This window comes from Heptranchias perlo, chromosome 14, assembly GCF_035084215.1.
Source record: "Heptranchias perlo isolate sHepPer1 chromosome 14, sHepPer1.hap1, whole genome shotgun sequence".
In the NCBI taxonomy this organism is placed as follows: domain Eukaryota; kingdom Metazoa; phylum Chordata; class Chondrichthyes; order Hexanchiformes; family Hexanchidae; genus Heptranchias; species Heptranchias perlo.
In genome coordinates, this window is record NC_090338.1 from 61,441,655 (window position 1) to 61,460,375 (window position 18,721).

Below are 18,721 nucleotides of genomic sequence, written 5' to 3' on the forward strand. Positions count from 1 at the left end.
AGTGTGTACCTTGGAAGCTGCTGCACCATCACATCTATTCAAATCATTTCCTGTTGCGTTACCAGCTTATTCCAAACAGCAACCTCTTATTTTCACTTAAGATGTGAATGAATCATTTATGAAGATAGTTTGTTAATGATTGATCATTTCTGTGGTTGGGGTGGGGGAGATGAGGAATTATGTTCAAAATCATTACCAGGACTTTGTGACAATGGACCCAAATCCCTATGGTTGATCTCTTTTCTTTAAATATCACTTCCCATTTTCCCTCCTTTCCCCAATTGGTGCCGACTCTTCCTGTTCTTTGGTTTCACAGGTGCCAATGGTCCTATGGTACCTCATCCAAACAGCCATTCTTCATGTGTGAGATTAGACAGTGCGTTATTTAACCAGGGTGAGCATTACAACAGAGGGCGATCGTGTCCCTCGCCATAGATCAGCGCATGTTCACTTACCAACAGAGATCGCCAGATGGCAGTCGGGACTGGGGACTGGGAACTGGGGACCTCCCCCCACAATTATTTTTTTGTCCCTCCCCCCTTCCCACCCGGGAGGGGGGGGGGGTGCTGAGGCCAACTGTACTGTCGATTCAACTGAGATCAGCAAACTCAGCACAGACCAGAGTGACAATTTACATTCCTACAGCACACTCCGTTTGCAGAATGGACTCTCTGTACAGAGTGGAGAAAAACAGCAAACAGCGAACGGGAGGGGAGAACGGGAAAGGAGCTGGGGGGATGGAACTGAAAGCACAATCAGTCAAAGAGAAGGGTTTTTTAGTAGCATTTGGAAACAGGAAGGGAGGTGACAAGGTGAAGGAATTTAGAGATGGAGTTCCAGACAGCAGACACATAACAAGTGACCAGAGCCCCAACCTAGCGACTTCTGGACTCGACCACTCAATACCACAGTGGGAAATGCATCTACCAACTGAGCCAGAGAGAGAGCAATGACCTTTTTGGGTTTCTTTCTTCTTCCTAACATGAATTGGGCTGTTTTGCAAATGGAAGAGAGAGAAAAAAAATATACAGGAAGAAAAAAAAAGTAAAATAACTAATAATAAGAACAAAGATTTTATTTAGAATTCTTTCTTCCGCCAGCTCCTTGTTCAAGATTATTTATTTCTTCAGTCCGTGCCTGATAAACACAGATCTGATCCAAGTGCAATTCCTGCATAATCCCAGAATGGAATTCCGATATATCAAATCATTTCCACTTTCCTCATATGATTTAGAATTCCCAAGCCAGGCATAACACTTGCATCCATCATCTTGATCCAACGATAATATTTCTCTTAATTCTTCATGTTTTCAGATCCTCTTGCAGGCTGAATATTGGGAGCCCGCTGCCTACATGCACACCCAAGACGCCAGCTTCATTCTCCCCGTCTCACGTTCCTCGGATCCCAAAGTCTCACACAGGAGGTGAGGACAAAATACTGCCTTAAACCTCCTCCAGCCCTACAACCCTCCGAGATCTCTGCGCTCCTCCAATTCTGGCCTCTTGTGCAACTTGACTTCCATCGCTCCGCCAATGGCGGTCGTGCCTAGGCTCTGAGCTCTGGAATTCCTTCCCTAAACCTCTCTGCCTCTCCACCTTTCCAACTCTCTCTGGCCTCCTTTAAGTCTTTGATGAAGTATTGGAGAGGGTTGATGAGGGTAGTGCGGTTGATGTTGTGCATATAGACATTTAAAAGGCATTTGATAAAGTACCACATAATAGACTTGTTAGCAACATTAAAGCCCATGGGATTAAAGGCACAGTGGCAGTGTGGGCACAAAATTGGCTAAGGGACAGAAGGCAGAGAGTGGTGATGAACGGTTGTTTTTCAGATTGGAGGGAAGTATACAGTGGTGTCAAAGAAAAGGGGGCATGGAAAGAGAGAGAATGAAAACCAGGAAAGGGGTTGAGAGAGATGAGAGAAGACAGGCAGAGAAAGAGACAGAGAGCAGAGAAAAAAAAAGAGTCAGACACATAAAGGGAATTTTTAACTGTCGGAAGCCGGGTGGAATGGAGTTAACTTCCAAGGTGTGGACTAACCGCTCCTTTCCCCACCCTCGGCCATTTTAATGCCGCTGTTTGCTTGGGCGGTTCAGACGTCCGCCTGACTCAGGCGGGAACCTCAGGAATACGTTAAGTTGGGGTCCTCTGATGTCATTCAGACCCCAATGCGATTTTAACCGCCTGGGCCCTGGGCACTCCGCTCAGTTAAACCCGACAGACACCCGGTGGAGGCCCTGTCGGGAGAGTTTCAAACTATCTTCGTGCTGTCCTAACGAGCAGGAGTGGGCCCCACAAAGCAAGTTTGGGTTGCTGCCACCCAGCTTTCCCTCCCTTCTGATCCATGAAGGTTTCCCAACATCCCCCCTCCCTCCCTCCACGATTACCTGGCTGCCGGTCTCTGGGCCGCCCGAACTTCGCAGGCCTAAAGCCTGCCAGCTGCCTCTGGATGCCCGGTGGAATGTTAATGAGGCCCGACCATTAAAATGGACCGAGCCTCCTGCTGCAGCTGTGGCTTCCCACCTGGGAGTTCGAATTCCCCCGATAGAGACAGACAGACAGACCCAGGGAAGGACGACAGAGAGAGAAACGCAAACCGACAGCTGAGGGAGAAAAAGAGCAGAGACATGAACATCTACAAGATAAAACCATGGAAATAGGCAAGAGAAGCTGAGATAGATGCAAAAGAGAAAGAGACGGACATTCTAAGAAAGACAGGAGAGAGAAAAGGAGAGCAGGTACGTGACCGTAGACAACGAGGAGCCATGGAAACAGCATATAGAGAGACAGCATAGGGAGAAAATCAAACGCATAAGGACAGCAGAGAGAGAGACAGCCCTTTTATGGACAGCTGTGTGGCCAGAAACCTGCAACAGTCAGGCAGAGACCAGCAGAGAGACTGGGATATTCCAACTCAATGATAGTGTTTTGCCACATAAGACGTGAACAAGCCGTTCTTCATGATCAATGTTACATTGAGCGATTGCTCAGGAGATGCATCCTTGTTATTTTAAATATACTGAGCAGAATGATAAAATCTATAATTACAATAACACATAATGTTTGCACTATATACTGTTCGTTCACCTGTTCCATGCTAAATAAATATAGCCCGAATTTCAGTCGGATAGAGTACATATTCAGAAGACAGGAGAATCATGTGATGACATGTGATATGTTCCAGAAAGCCAGAGAACAGTGACAAGGGTTCTGTGTGCGATCCCTGGGTCTCTGCTATTGTTTACCTAGGTGTTGGGCATCTGAAAGCACACTCATAGGGAGTGGTCAGTAATGTGAGCCTCAGTTCAATATGTCCAACATAAAACCCTGGAAGACTCCCTACAGACTACTTCCTCGCAGGAGTACCTAAACTGTGGCCTGAAAGGGAGGGGGGGGGGGGGGGGAAGAGGTTAAACACAGATCCATTTTAGCAGCTAAACATTACAACTGTGACCCAGAGTGAGGAATACCAAGAGTATTGCTAGATTGGGAGAATCCCAGGCCCAGTGATAGACAGGAACCCTGTGGGTTTCTTTGAAAATGATAAATTTAGGCAGGATATGAAGGAAGGTAACTGTTGCAAAAATATTTGTTTTTTTAAAAAGACAATAGCTTTAATCAGAATGGACTATAGTTAGTAAATCTGATCCCACAGGTATTCAGAGTTCCATTTGCTGTACTCCGCTCGCTCCCTCCCTCTGCTTCCCTCCCACTGATTCACAGCTTCTCACTTCACTCTCAACCATTTGGAAAAGGCCAATGGGTCAGGCCCTCAGAGTCTGGCATCTGGCCTGTTGGCCGGAACACTGGGACAACTCCCCTGCTCGTCTTTGAATAGTGCCATGGGATCTTTTATGTACACCTTGAGAGCAGACGGGGCCTTAACAACTATCTCTGAACCTGGACACTGGCTCATCAATGCTCCAAGCTCACTCCAGTCTGTTTACGTCCAATTCATCCCACGACAGGACCTCGGACATTAATTTTGGACTTTTCAAATCGTCTTGTCCCCCTCTTCTGTTTTCAACTAGGATATAGCTCTCCTAATCTCTGCTATGCCCATGCAACCTATTCACATGCACATTTTGGCTGCTGCTCTGGACCCATTACTTCTATCTCCCTTTTCTTTTTGTCTCTTGGCCCCTTTCGGGCTGTTCTCTCCTGTCTCCTCTCCATCCTGTCATCCAGTCAGGCCACCCTTCATTTCTCCCCTCTGGCACTTTGCCCTCCTAACCCCTGCCCCAACCCATCATTACTCCTTTGCCTTCCTACTCTCTTGCTGCCATCCCAGGCTTGAATCTCCCTTGAATAAGCCCACAGCTATCCTTTATGCCTCTCTTGCCATTCTCTGAAGGACCCACTGAGGCACCTGTTGCTGCTTCTTTTAGACCAGCAACCCCAACTCTCATTTTCCCCTCTCGCTGATCTTCTCGCCAAGCGTGCCCAATGGAAGCATACCTCACCATCCCCCTTCCCATCCCATTCACTCCACCCAACATTACCCACTTGGATCAACAATCATCACCCCTCTCCGCATTTCCCTCCAAAATGTGGCAATGCCTTGCCCCTTACTGAAGTCTCTCTGCCTGGCTATATGTTCTGCCACATCTCTGAACATTTCCTTGTATCCCTCACCACCCACATCCCCCTATCTCTTCCAACCCCACTTTCTTCTGCACCTGCCTCTGGGAAAAAAAACTCTTCCCCAAATCACTTACAACTGCATTTTTAGGCTGCCAGCTGTCTAGACTTTGGCCCTCCATTCACCAAGAGACTTCTGCAGCCATCGATCTGCTCAAGCACTCTCTTTTCTCTACTTTTGATGCGCTTATCCCCAGCAAAACCGTAGCTCTCTCCCATCCCAGTTATTCCCCCTGGTATAGCCCCCATCTCAAGTCCAAGGGGTGCAGACATGAACGTGTCTGGCACACAACTGGTTTAGCCATTGATCATCATCTGGCTGGGTCACACCAAGTGCTATTGGGCCTCACTATCTCGGCCAAAACTGCACAGTACTCCAGGACCACCATGGAGACCAGTGATAGCCCCCGGCTTCTTTTCACCACTATCGACCGTCTCCATAAACCCCTCTCCCCCACCCCTCCCCCCATCCCCATCACCTCCAACAAGTATGAGAAATTCATGGACTTCTTTGTCACTAAGATTGAGAATGATAAGCGCCTTGGGACATTTTTCTGTTAGAAATGCTGTATAAATGTTGTTGTTGTTGAATTTTTCTGAATAACTGTAATCTTTCATTCTTGGTGTAATGCTAGGGAATCTTTGTTGTACCCTTTATGGTGTTAATATCTTTCTGTAATGAGTTGCCCAGAACTGCAATTAATACGCCAACTGTGGCCTAACCAGTATATTGTACAAATTCAGCATTACTTACTTGATTTTACATTCAATGCCCCTATGTATAAAACCTAGAATCCCATTTGCCTTTTTTATGGCCTCTATGACCCTCATCAGACCCTTACAGGTAGCAAAGAGACTTTCATGTACTGGTATAAGACTACTCCTCAGAATCAGTTTCTTTGTTGGACACACGAATCTCCATCAAAGACGGGCACCTCAGCATCTCACTCTACCGCAAGCCCACGGACAACCTCACGATGCTCCACTTTTCCAGCTTCCACCCTAACCACGTCAAAGAGGCCATCCCCCATGGACAGGCCCTGCGAATACACAGGGTCTGCTCAGACGAGGAGGAACGCGATGGACACCTACAGACGCTGAAAGACGCCCTAGTAAGAATGGGATATGACGCTCGACTCATCGATCGACAGTTCCGACGGGCCACAGTGAAAAATCGCATCGACCTCCTCAGAAGACTAACACGGGACGCAACCAACAGAGTACCCTTTGTCATCCAGTACTTCCCCGGAGCGGAGAAACTACGCCATGTTCTCCGCAGCCTTCAACATGTCATCGATGATGATGAACACCTCGCTATGGCCATCCCCACACCTCCACTACTTGCCTTTAAACAGCCACCCAACCTCAAACAGACCATCGTTCGCAGCAAATTACCCAGCTTTCAGGAGAACAGCGTCCACGACACCACACAACCCTGCCACGGTAACCTCTGCAAGACATGCCAGATCATCGACACAGATACCACCATCACACGAGAGGACACCACCCACCAGGTGCATGGTTCATACTCCTGTGACTCGGCCAACGTTGTCTACCTCATACGTTGCAGGAAAGGATGCCCCAGAGCATGGTACATTGGTGAGACCATGCGGACGCTGCGACAACGGATGAACAGATACCGCGCAACAATCGCCAGACAGGAGGGTTCCCTCCCAGTCGGGGAACACTTCAGCAGTCAAGGACATTCAGCCACCGACCTTCGGGTAAGCATACTCCAAGGCGGCCTTCGAGACACATGACAACGCAAAATCGTCGAGCAGAAATTGATAGCCAAGTTCCGCACCTATGAGGACAGCCTCAACCGGGATCTTGGGTTCATGTCACGCTACACGTAACCCCACCATCGAACAAATGTTATCTGTTTTTAATATAACGGGTCATTTGCTGTCTTTCTTTTCCTTCCAGATGTTTCTATGTTTCTGCCTCTCTCTCTCTCTGTTTTTTTTTGGTTGTTTGTATATTCGGTGGCCTTGTAGGTAACACCTCTCTGTCTGCACACTGTGATTGCCTTGGCAACGGGCAGTTGGAAAGACTATCTGTAATCACCAGGTATTGTTCTGTGATTTATAAATGCGAAGGGTTCGAGGATTTCATTTCCACATTCACCTGAGGAAGGAGGAAGCCTCCGAAAGCTTGTGAATTTCAAATAAAATTGTTGGACTGTAACTTGGTGTTGTAAAATTGTTTACAATTGTTAACCCCAGTCCATCACCGGCATCTCCACATCATGGTATAAGTGAGGCATGGTTTCAAGGAATCCAAGGAATTAGACACATAGGGGGGAAATTTCCTCAAGGTTTTTCCCACCAATTCCCACCAAACTTTCCCCAAAGTAACCGTAGCGGAGCGGGAGAAACTCTGAGGAAATTCAACAACAACTTATATTTATATAACATCTTTAACGTAGTGAAACATCCCAAAGCGCTTCACAGGAGCGTTACCAGACAAAAAAAAGACACCGATCACATTAAGACAGGTGAAGTAGGTTTTAAGGAAAAGGAGGAGAGGTGGAGAGGTTTAGGGAGGGAATTCCAGAACTTAGGGCTTGGATGGCTGAAGGGACGGCTGCCAATGGTGGGGTGAAGGAAGTGCAGGATGGACAAGAGGTCAGAGTTGGAGGAGAACAGAGTTCTCAGAAGGTTGTAGGGCTGGAACAGGTTACAGAGATAGGGAGGGGCGAGGCCATGTATGGATTGGAACATGAGGATGATCATTTTAAAATCGAGGGCTAAGAAGTGATTCGCAAAAATCGAGGGAAAGGAAGTCCAAGTACAGGCACGATTCTACCAGCAAACGATGGAGCAGCCCGACACCTGACACCTTGTTTGATGGCTACTGGAGGCGGTGCTGCTGGAGGTGGTTGAGAGGAAAGTGGCCCCGCTTGTCACTTCATGGTATCAGCCCCATAGGTCAGCATGGTAGCAAGGAGGTGGAGAGCCGCAGGTGCCCTTGCAGCAGTTGGCACGGCTCTGCAGCTGCCTCTCTGCTGACCAGGATCCTGTGAAGTTAGCTCTACACGGTTATAGAGTCATAGAGTCATAGAGTTATACAGCACGGATAGAGGCCCTTCGGCCCATCGTGTCCGCGCCGGCCATCAGCCCTGTCTACTCTAATCCCATATTCCAGCATTTGGTCCGTAGCCTTGTATGCTATGGCATTTCAAGTGCTCATCCAAATGCTTCTTGAATGTTGTGAGGGTTCCTGCCTCCACAACCCTCTCAGGCAGTGAGTTCTAGACTCCAACCACCCTCTGGGTGAAAAAGTTCTTTCTCAAATCCCCTCTAAACCTCCCGCCTTTTACCTTGAATCTATGTCCCCTTGTTAGAGAACCCTCAACGAAGGGAAAAAGCTCCTTAGTATCCATCCTATCTGTGCCCCTCATAATTTTGTACACCTCAATCATGTCCCCCCTCAGCCTCCTCTGCTCCAAGGAAAACAAACCCAATCTTCCCAGTCTCTCTTCATAGCTGAAGCGCTCCAGCCCTGGTAACATCCTGGTGAATCTCCTCTGCACCCTCTCCAAAGCGATCACATCCTTCCTGTAGTGTGGCGACCAGAACTGCACACAGTACTCCAGCTGTGGCCTAACCAGTGTTTTATACAGCTCCATCATAACCTCCTTGCTCTTATATTCTATGCCTCGGCTAATAAAGGCAAGTATCCCATATGCCTTCTTTACCACCTTATCTACCTGTTCCGCCGCCTTCAGGGATCTGTGAACTTGCACACCAAGATCCCTCTGACCCTCTGTCTTGCCTAGGGTCCTCCCATTCATTGTGTATTCCCTTGCCTTATTAGTCCCTCCAAAGTGCATCACCTCGCACTTTTCCGGGTTAAATTCCATTTGCCACTGTTCCGCCCATCTGACCAACCCATCTATATCGTCCTGCAGACTGAGGCTATCCTCCTCGCTATTTACCACCCTACCAATCTTTGTATCATCAGCGAACTTACTGATCATACCTTTTACATTCATATCCAAGTCGTTAATGTAGACCACAAACAGCAAGGGACCCAGCACCGATCCCTGTGGTACCCCACTGGCCACAGGCTTCCAGTCACAAAAACAACCTTCGACCATCACCCTCTGCCTTCTGCCACTTAGCCAGTTTTGTATCCAAAGTGCCAAGGCACCCTGGATTCCATGGGCTCGTACCTTCTTGACCAGTCTCCTGTGGGGGACTTTATCGAAGGCCTTACTGAAATCCATGTATACCACATCCACTGCGTTACCCTCATCCACACGCCTAGTCACCCCCTCAAAAAATTCAATCAAATTAGTCAGACATGATCTTCCCTTGACAAAGCCATGTTGACTATCCCTGATTAATCCTTGCTTCTCCAAGTGGAGACTAATTTTGTCCTTCAGAATTTTTTCCAATAATTTTCCTACCACTGATGTTAGGCTCACTGGCCTGTAGTTCCCCGGTTTTTCCCTACTCCCCTTCTTGAATAATGGTACTACATTAGCGGTTCTCCAGTCCTCTGGCACATCCCCTGTGGCCAGAGAGGTTCTGAATATATGTGTCAGAGCCCCCGCAATCTCCTCCTTTGCCTCACACAGTAGCCTGGGACACATTTCGTCCGGGCCTGGGGATTTATCCATTTTTAGGCCTGGGGATTTATCCATTTTTAGGCAGACAAGTGCCATCAGTACCTGCATGGTTGGTAGCATCTTTGGAGGTGTGGCCAGGCTGGGTACGCTGGCTCTTGAATCACCCTGGCTTGCCTTCTTTTGCACAGCAGCACTGGCTTACTGTGATTCGGGTGTTTCCGAAGACCCATCCAGCCTTCACATGTCAGTGTCATTGTGTACGCAGTCACCACCCACCTAGGAGATTGGAGTCTCCACATACACTAATCCTCTGTGAAAGCCAGCTATGTGCACCTGTGCCTATAGATATTGGTATCAGCTGGTGGTTGCTGAACACCCGTGGTGTAGTTTGATCTGCCTGGAGTTCCTCCTTTGGTCTTCCTCCAAAAGTTTAGGAAGGGGAATTCCCATTGGGAAACCCACTGGTGGCATTAATGGTGGCGGTGGCAGAAAAAAGGCCTCCTAATAACTGGCACAAAGGCCTGTGAAAACCTAAGTGAAAACCCAATTTTAATTAAAAAATTGCAGAATTTGGCTTAAAAATGTTGAATACAGCTTCTCACTAGGCCCTTTAACCAAACTGCCATCAATAGCTCAGCACCTAGCAACCCTGGACCCTTGTTATATCGGGTGTGGGGACCCCTCGGGGTAATGCAGGCTGGAACACAGTCGTTTCAGGCGGAAACTTCCTGGCCCCGTTTTTTTTTCAGGAGCGCAAGCTTGGCACAGATCAGACAGAAGAGATCGCTGCAAATGTTCCCGATAAACGGCACCCCATAAACATGCTCATGGGCTGTAGCGGAGACGAAAATTGGGGGCCCACCTGAATTCAAACCCGGGTACCTGAGGTGAAAGTTCAATCAATGTGCTAACCCAGTCTCACTGGAATGAAAAAAAAGGAATTGATCTTTCGAAATGTGTACCAATTTGTGCTATACCCTTGAGTTAATGGGGCAGAGTGGTGGAGAGCCAGCAGTGGTCCTCCCAGCTAAAGGTATTGGATCAAAGCAGCAGCACTGTGTGAGGGGACGACACAGAAACCAAATTGGGTTTAAAATGTAAACACAAAGACGTATCACTGTGAGAAAATAATTTTTAAAAAGTGCAAGGTACAGATGAAATAAATAAAGGAACCCATTATGTGTGAAATGTTATGTTACCCAACCCACAATCTTTTAACAGATTTTATAAATCCGAGAGTGAAGCCAGTGTTATTTCTTCATCGCTTGCCTGACCTCCGCAACACTTTGAAGTTCCCTCATGAAACTTTGAACTGAACATTCTCCACAGGCCTGAAGCACTGACAGATAAGAGGTTCCAGAAGGGGACTTGGAGCAGGGCCAGCTGGCTGGGCTTGACTGAGGCCTAGGCTAGATCTATCGGCAATGCTGGAAAAAGAAAGTGTGTTTGTTGTGGGGTACTGGGTTGGCCCAGGGACTTGGACACCTTGTACCAACCGGTAATACAGAAAGATGAAAGAGTCAGTCGACTCCATCTGAGCAAAGGACACCATCGCCAAAGTGTTCCTCTGAGATGTAATGTCACATGGCTTGTACACGTCAGACACATGGGACTGCTGTCAGTGGAAAACATCAGAACGATCAGTCCATTCTATCAATGATCAAACTACAGAGCTGCGTTAAAAAAGGACAGGTGACTAGTTTAAATACAAACATACACATTTTTTTAATTTTTTTTTATTCGTTCACGGGATGTGGGCGTCGCTGGCAAGGCCGGCATTTATTGCCCATCCCTAATTGCCCTCGAGAAGGTGGTGGTGAGCCGCCTTCTTGAACCGCTGCAGTCCGTGTGGTGACGGTTCTCCCACAATGCTGTTAGGAAGGGAGTTCCAGGATTTTGACCCAGCGACAATGAAGGAACGGCGATATATTTCCAAGTCGGGATGGTGTGTGACTTGGAGGGGAAAGTGCAGGTGGTGTTGTTCCCATGCGCCTGCTGCCCTTGTCCTTCTAGGTGGTAGAGGTCGCGGGTTTGGGAGGTGCTGTCGAAGAAGCCTTGGCGAGTTGCTGCAGTGCATCTTGTGAAGGGAGTGAATGTTTAGGGTGGTGGATGGGGTGCCAATCAAGCGGACTGCTTTATCTTGGATGGTGTCGAGCTTCTTGAGTGTTGTTGGAGCTGCACTCATCCAGGCAAGTGGAGAGTATTCCATCACACTCCTGACTTGTGCCTTGTAGATAGTGGAAAGGCTTTGGGGAGTCAGGAGATGAGTCACTCGCCGCAGAATACCCAGCCTCTGACCTGCTCTCGTAGCCACAGTATTTATATGGCTGGTCCAGTTAAGTTTCTGGTCAATGGTGACCCCAGGATGTTGATGGTGGGGGATTCGGCGATGGTAATGCCGTTGAATGTCAAGGGGAGGTGGTTAGACTCTCTCTTGTTGGAGATGGTCATTGCCTGGCACTTATCTGGCGCGAATGTTACTTGCCACTTATGAGCCCAAGCCTGGATGTTTTCCAGGTCTTGCTGCATGCAGGCTCGGACTGCTTCATTATCTGAGGGGTTGCGAATGGAACTGAACACTGTGCAGTCATCAGCGAACATCCCCATTTCTGACCTTATGATGGAGGGAAGGTCATTGATGAAGCAGCTGAAGATGGTTGGGCCTAGGACACTGCCCTGAGGAACTCCTGCAGCAATGCCCTGGGGCTGAGATGACTGGCCTCCAACAACCACTACCATCTTCCTTTGTGCCAGGTATGACTCCAGCCACTGGAGAGTTTTCCCCCTGATTCCCATTGACTTCAATTTTACTAGGGCTCCTTGGTGCCACACTCGGTCAAATGCTGCCTTGATGTCAAGGGCAGTCACTCTCACCTCACCTCTGGAATTCAGCTCTTTTGTCCATGTTTGGACCAAGGCTGTAATGAGGTCTGGAGCCGAGTGGTCCTGGCGGAAACCAAACTGAGCATCGGTGAGCAGGTTATTGGTGAGTAAGTGCCGCTTGATAGCACTGTCGACGACACCTTCCATCACTTTACTGATGATTGAGAGTGGACTGATGGGGCGGTAATTGGCCGGATTGGATTTGTCCTGCTTTTTGTGGACAGGACATACCTGGGCAATTTTCCACATTGTCGGGTGGATGCTAGTGTTGTAGCTGTACTGGAACAGCTTGGCTAGAGGCGCAGCTAGTTCTGGAGCACAAGTCTTCAGCACTACAGCTGGGATGTTGTCGGGGCCCATAGCCTTTGCTGTATCCAGTGCACTCAGCCATTTCTTGATATCACGTGGAGTGAATCGAATTGGCCGAAGACTGGCTTCCGTGATGGTGGGGATATCGGGAGGAGGCTGAGATGGATTATCCACTCGGCACTTCTGGCTGAAGATGGTTGCAAACGCTTCAGCCTTGTCTTTTGCACTCACGTGCTGGACTCCGCCATCATTGAGAATGGGGATGTTTGCAGAGCCTCCTCCTCCCGTTAGTTGTTTAATTGTCCACCACCATTCACGACTGGATGTGGCAGGACTGCAGAGCTTTGATCTGATCCGTTGGTTGTGGAATCGCTTAGCTCTGTCTATAGCATGTTGCTTCCGCTGTTTAGCATGCCTGTAGTCCTGAGTTGTAGCTTCACCAGGTTGGCACCTCATTTTTAGGTACGCCTGGTGCTGCTCCTGGCATGCTCTTCTACACTCCTCATTGAACCAGGGTTGATCCCCTGGCTTGTTGGTAATGGTAGAGTGAGGAATATGCCGGGCCATGAGGTTACAGATTGTGCTGGAATACAATTCTGCTGCTGCTGATGGCCCACAGCGCCTCATGGATGCCCAGTTTTGAGCTGCTAGATCTGTGCTGAATCTATCCCATTTAGCACGGTGGTAGTGCCACACAACACGTTGGATGGTGTCCTCAGTGCGAAGACGGGATTTCATCTGCACGAGGACTGTGCGGTGGTCACTCCTACCAATACTGTCATGGACAGATGCATTTGCGACAGGTAGATTGGTGAGGACGAGGTCAAGTAAGTTTTTCCCTCGTGTTGGTTCGCTCACCACCTGCCGCAGGCCCAGTCTAGCAGCTATGTCCTTCAGGACTCGGCCAGCTCGGTCAGTAGTGGTGCTACCGAGCCACTCTTGGTGATGGACATTGAAGTCCCCCACCCAGAGTACATTTTGTGCCCTTGCTACCCTCAGTGCTTCCTCCAAGTGGTGTTCAACATGGAGGAGGACTGATTCATCAGCTGAGGGAGGACGGTAGGTGTTAATCAGCAGGAGGTTTCCTTGCCCAAGTTTGACCTGATGCCATGAGATTTCATGGGGTCCAGAGTCAATGTTGAGGACTCCCAGGGCCACTCCCTCCTGACTGTATATCACTGTACCGCCACCTCTGGTGGGTCTGTCCTGCCGGTGGGACAGGACATACCCAGGGATGGTGATGGAAGAGTCTGGGACGTTGGCTGAAAGATATGATTCTGTGAGTATGGCTGTGTCAGGCTGTTGCTTGACTAGTCTGTGGGACAGCTCTCCCAATTTTGGTACAAGTCCCCAGATGTTAGTAAGGAGGACCTTGCAGGGTCGACTGGGCTTGGTGTTTTGCCGTTGTCGTGTCCGGTGCCTCGTGGTCCGATGCCGGGTGGTCCGTCCGGTTTTATTCTTGTTATGACTTTTCGTAGCAAGATTTTACAACTGAGTGGCTTGCTAGGCCATTTCAGAGGGCAATTGAGAATCAACCACATTGCTGTGGGTCTGGAGTCACATATTGGCCAGACCGGGTAAGGGCGGCAGGCTTCCTTCCCTAAAGGACATTCGTGAACCAGATGGGTTTTTACGACAATCCGGTAGTTTCATGGCCATCATTACTGATACTAGTATTTTAATTCCAGATTTTTATTTAATTAATTGAATTTAATTAATTAATTGAATTTAAATTCGCCAGCTGCCGTGGCGGGATTTGAACTCATGACTCTGGATTTCAGTCCAGGCCTCTGGATTACTCGCCCAGTAACATAACCACTATGCTACTTGCATAGTGGTTATGTTACTGGGCACTTTCAAAGGAATTATCTTTGTAATTCTTAGGAAATCTTTAATAACATGACAAAGTGTCATGGCACAATGGGCCGAATGGCCTCCATCTGTGCTGTATGATTCTATGATCAAAGCTGTAAACTTGACTGGACAAGCCAGGGTTTTTTTCCCCTCCAGTGTCAACAGCCCATCAGCTCAAATTTAAAAAGCCTAAGACCATCCATCCCCAAAGATGCAGATCCTATACCCATATTTTGTAGTTGGCTTATTATCACAGTTGGGGCGGACGGCTGGTGTCTTCAAGGGTGTATCAGTGGCGCCTGCCCCAATGGAGGCCCAGAGTACTGGAAAGGTGCCATGCCATTCCAAGGCAGTGGAAGAGGCCTGGCTGGGGTCTTGCAGAAATACAGCAGCAGAATTCTTCAGCTCTCAAAAGAGCCAAAAACTTGTTGATGTATGGTAATCAATCCCCTCCAGGATTGATTTTTTTTTTATTCGTTCATGGGATGTGGGCGCCGCTGGCAAGGCCAGCATTTATTGCCCATCCCTAATTGCCCTTGAGAAGGTGGTGGTGAGCCGCCTTATTGAACCACTGCAGTCCGTGTGGTGAAGGTTCTCCCATAGTGCTGTTAGGTAGGGAGTTCCAGGATTTTGACCCAGCGACGATGAAGGAACGGCAATATATTTCCAAGTCGGGATGGTGTGTGACTTGCAGGGGAACGTGCAGGTGGTGTTGTTCCCATGTGCCTGCTGCCCTTATCCTTCTCGGTGGTAGAGGTCGCGGGTTTGAGAGGTGCTGTCGAAGAAGCCTTGGCGAGTTGCTGCATTGCATCCTGTGGATGGTACACACTGCAGCCACTGTGCGCCGGTGGTGAAGAGAGTGAATGTTTAGGGTGGTGGATGGGGTACCAATCAAGCGGGCTGCTTTGTCCTGGATGGTATCGAGCTTCTTGAGTGTTGTTGGAGCTGCACTCATCCAGGCAAGTGGAGAGTATTCCATCACACTCCTGACTTGTGCCTTGTAGATGGTGGAAAGGCTTTGGGGAGTCAGGAGGTGAGTCACTCGCCACAGAATACCCAGCCTCTGACCTGCTCTCGTAGCCACAGTATTTATATGGCTGGTCCAGTTAAGTTTCTGGTCAATGGTGACCCCAGGATGTTGATGGTGGGGGATTCGGCAATGGTATTGCCGTTGAATGTCAAGGGGAGGTGGTTAGACTCTCTCTTGTTGGAGATTGTCATTGCCTGGCACTTGTCTGGCACGAATGTTACTTGCCACTTATCAGCCCAAGTCTGGATGTTGTCCAGGTCTTGCTGCATGCGGGCATGGACTGCTTCATTATCTGAGGGGTTGTGACTGGAACTGAACACTGTGCAATCATCAGCGAACATCCCCATTTCTGACCTTATGATGGAGGGAAGGTCATTGATGAAGCAGCTGAAGATGGTTGGGCCTAGGACACTGCCCTGAGGAACTCCTGCAGCAATGCCCAGGGGCTGAGATGATTGGCCTCCAAAAACCACTACCATCTTCCTTTGTGCTAGGTATGACTCCAGCCACTGGAGAGTTTTCCCCCTGATTCCCATTGACTTCAATTTTACTAGGGCTCCTTGGTGCCACACTCGGTCAAATGCTGCCTTGATGTCAAGGGCAGTCACTCTCACCTCACCTCTGGAATTCAGCTCTTTTGTCCATGTTTGGACCAAGGCTGTAATGAGGTCTGGAGCCAAGTGGTCCTGGCGGAACCCAAACTGAGCATCAGTGAGCAGGTTATTGGTGAGTAAGTGCCGCTTGACAGCACTGTCGACGACACCTTCCATCACTTTGCTGATGATTGAGAGTAGACTGATGGGGCGGTAATTGGCCGGATTGGATTTGTCCTGCTTTTTGTGGACAGGACATACCTGGGCAATTTTCCACATTGTCGGGTAGATGCCAGTGTTGTAGCTGTACTGGAACAGCTTGGCTAGAGGCGCAGCTAGTTCTGGAGCACAAGTCTTCAGCACTACAGCTGGGATGTTGTCGGGGCCCATAGCCTTTGCTGTATCCAGTGCACTCAGCCCTTTCTTGATATCACGTGGAGTGAATCGAATTGGCTGAAGACTGGCTTCTGTGATGGTGGGGATATCGGGAGGAGGCTGAGATGGATCATCCACTCGGCACTTCTGGCTGAAGATGATTGCAAACGCTTCAGCCTTGTCCTTTGCACTCACGTGCTGGACTCCGCCATCATTGAGGTTGGGGATGTTTGCAGAGCCTCCTCCTCCCGTTAGTTGTTTAATTGTCCACCACCATTCACGACTGGATGTGGCAGGACTGCAGAGCTTTGATCTGATCCGTTGGTTATGGAATCGCGTAGCTCTGTCTATAGCATGTTGCTTCCGATGTTTAGTATGCATGTAGTCCTGAGTTTTAGCTTCACTAGGTTGGCACCTCATTTTTAGGTACACCTGGTGCTGCTCCTGGCATGCTCTTCTTCACTCCTCATTGAACCAGGCTTGATCCCCTGGCTTGTTGGTAATGGTAGAGTGAGGAATATGCTGGGCCATGAGTTTATAGATTGTGCTGGAATACAATTCTGCTGCTGCTGATGGCCCACAGCGCCTCATGGATGCCCAGTTTTGAGCTGCTAGATCTGTTCTGAATCTATCCCATTTAGCACGGTGGTAGTGCCACACAACACGTTGGATGGTGTCCTCAGTGTGAAGACGGGACTTCATCTCCACGAGGACTGTGCAGTGATCACTCCTATCAATACTGTCATGGACAGATGCATTTGCGACAGATAGATTGGTGAGGACGAGGCCAAGTAGGTTTATCCCTCATGTCAGTTCATTCAACACCTGCCGCAGGCCCAGTCTAGCAGCTATGTCCTTCAGGACTCGGCCAGCTCGGTCAGTAGTTGTGCTACCGAGCCACTCTTGGTGATGGACGTTGAAGTCCCCACCCAGAGTACATTCTGTGCCCTTGTTACCCTCAGTGCTTCCTCCAAGTGGTGTTCAACATGGAGGAGGACTGATTCATCAGCTGAGGGAGTGAGGTAGGTGGTAATCAGCAGGAGGTTTCCTTGCCCATGTTTGACCTGATGCCATGAGATTTCATGGGGTCCAGAGTCAATGTTGAGGACTCCCAGGACCACTCCCTCCTGACTGCATATCACTGTACCGCCACCTCTGGTCGGTCTGTCCTGCCGGTGGGACAGGACATACCCAGGGATGGTGATGGAAGAGTCTGGGACGTTGGCTGAAAGGTATGATTCTGTGAGTATGGCTGTGTCAGGCTGTTGCTTGACTCGTCTGTGGGACAGCTCTCCCAATTTTGATACAAGTCCCCAGATGTTAGTGAGGAGGACCTTGCAGGGTCGACTGGGCTTGGTTTGCCGTTGTCGTGTCTGGTGCCTAGTGGTGCGATGCCGGGTGGTCCGTCCGGTTTTATTCTTATTATGACTTTTTATAGCGAGATTGTACAACTGAGTGGCTTGCTTGGCCATTTCAGAGGGCAATTAAGAATCAACCACATTACCTTCTCCTGGTACACTTTAAGGCCTATATTAGGCCCATAACAAAACATATGCCTGCTCTCAGTAGGAGTGGGTTCTGTTGGGCCTATCAGGTGGCACAGTGGGCAGAGTTTCCAAGGAAAGCTCAGGAACTCCCTCAGATATGCCCCCTTAGGAGATTTGCGGGGGGGGGTGTGCGGGGGGTGGGTAGAAGTTATGCCCCCTCAAGGCCTTCACTGGAATTTCCTGGCCTCCCTTCCCAAGGGGCGGGATGCCAGTGGAACATGTTCCACCCCATTTTCCAGCCCCCCTCATCAATTACGCTGGAGATATGCCCTGGCCCAGGGCGGAATTTTGGTCCCAATGGGAGTAATTCTGACTTTGTGCGATAATGTAAAGGGGCAATGGAAATACAAATGGAGAGAGATGTTCGACAGGCTGCCGATTCGCTGTCACCCATTTTACACTATCACACAAAGTTCAAATGATCTGGAATGCACTGCCTGAAAGGGTGGTGGAAGCAGATTCAATGGTAACTTTCAAAAGGGAATTGGATAAATACCTGAAGGGAAAAAATTTACAGGCTATGGGGAAAGAGCAGGGGAACGGGACTAATTGGATCGCTCTGTCAAAGAGCCAGCACAGACATGATGGGCTGAATGGCCTCCTCCTGTGCTGTACTTACTATGATACTATGAACTCCAACTCTTTCCCAGCAGCCACCCTCCCCCGGAGGTGGTGACTCTTACTGTGATACAGTCCCCGGGCCGAGCCCAGCCTCCTGCTTTCTTTGCCCTAGTGGCTGTTCTTCATCTGACCAATGAGGCAGTGCATAAGTGGGATTCTGGGTTTATATATGGGGCCGTTGAGTCTAAAGGTAGAGAAGATGTTGAATATATACAAGGTGTTGGTTAGGCCACATTTGGAGCATCGTATGCAGTTCCAGGCACCGCATTATAGGAAGGACATGAAAAGGGTA

At 49.0% G+C, this 18,721-nt stretch overlaps 1 protein-coding gene and 1 long non-coding RNA gene across 2 annotated transcripts in view; one reads left to right on the forward strand and one right to left on the reverse strand.

Moving 5' to 3' along the window:
- LOC137332573 (fibroblast growth factor receptor-like 1) overlaps window positions 1–18,721 on the reverse strand; it is a 142,052-nt gene that overhangs the window by 76,565 nt on the left and 46,766 nt on the right. The window lies entirely within an intron of this gene.
- On the forward strand, window positions 323–5,736 carry LOC137332174 (uncharacterized). The gene is made up of 3 exons (XR_010965608.1): window positions 323–394; window positions 1,315–1,424; window positions 5,476–5,736. It is a non-coding gene; the product is annotated as an uncharacterized lncRNA (long non-coding RNA).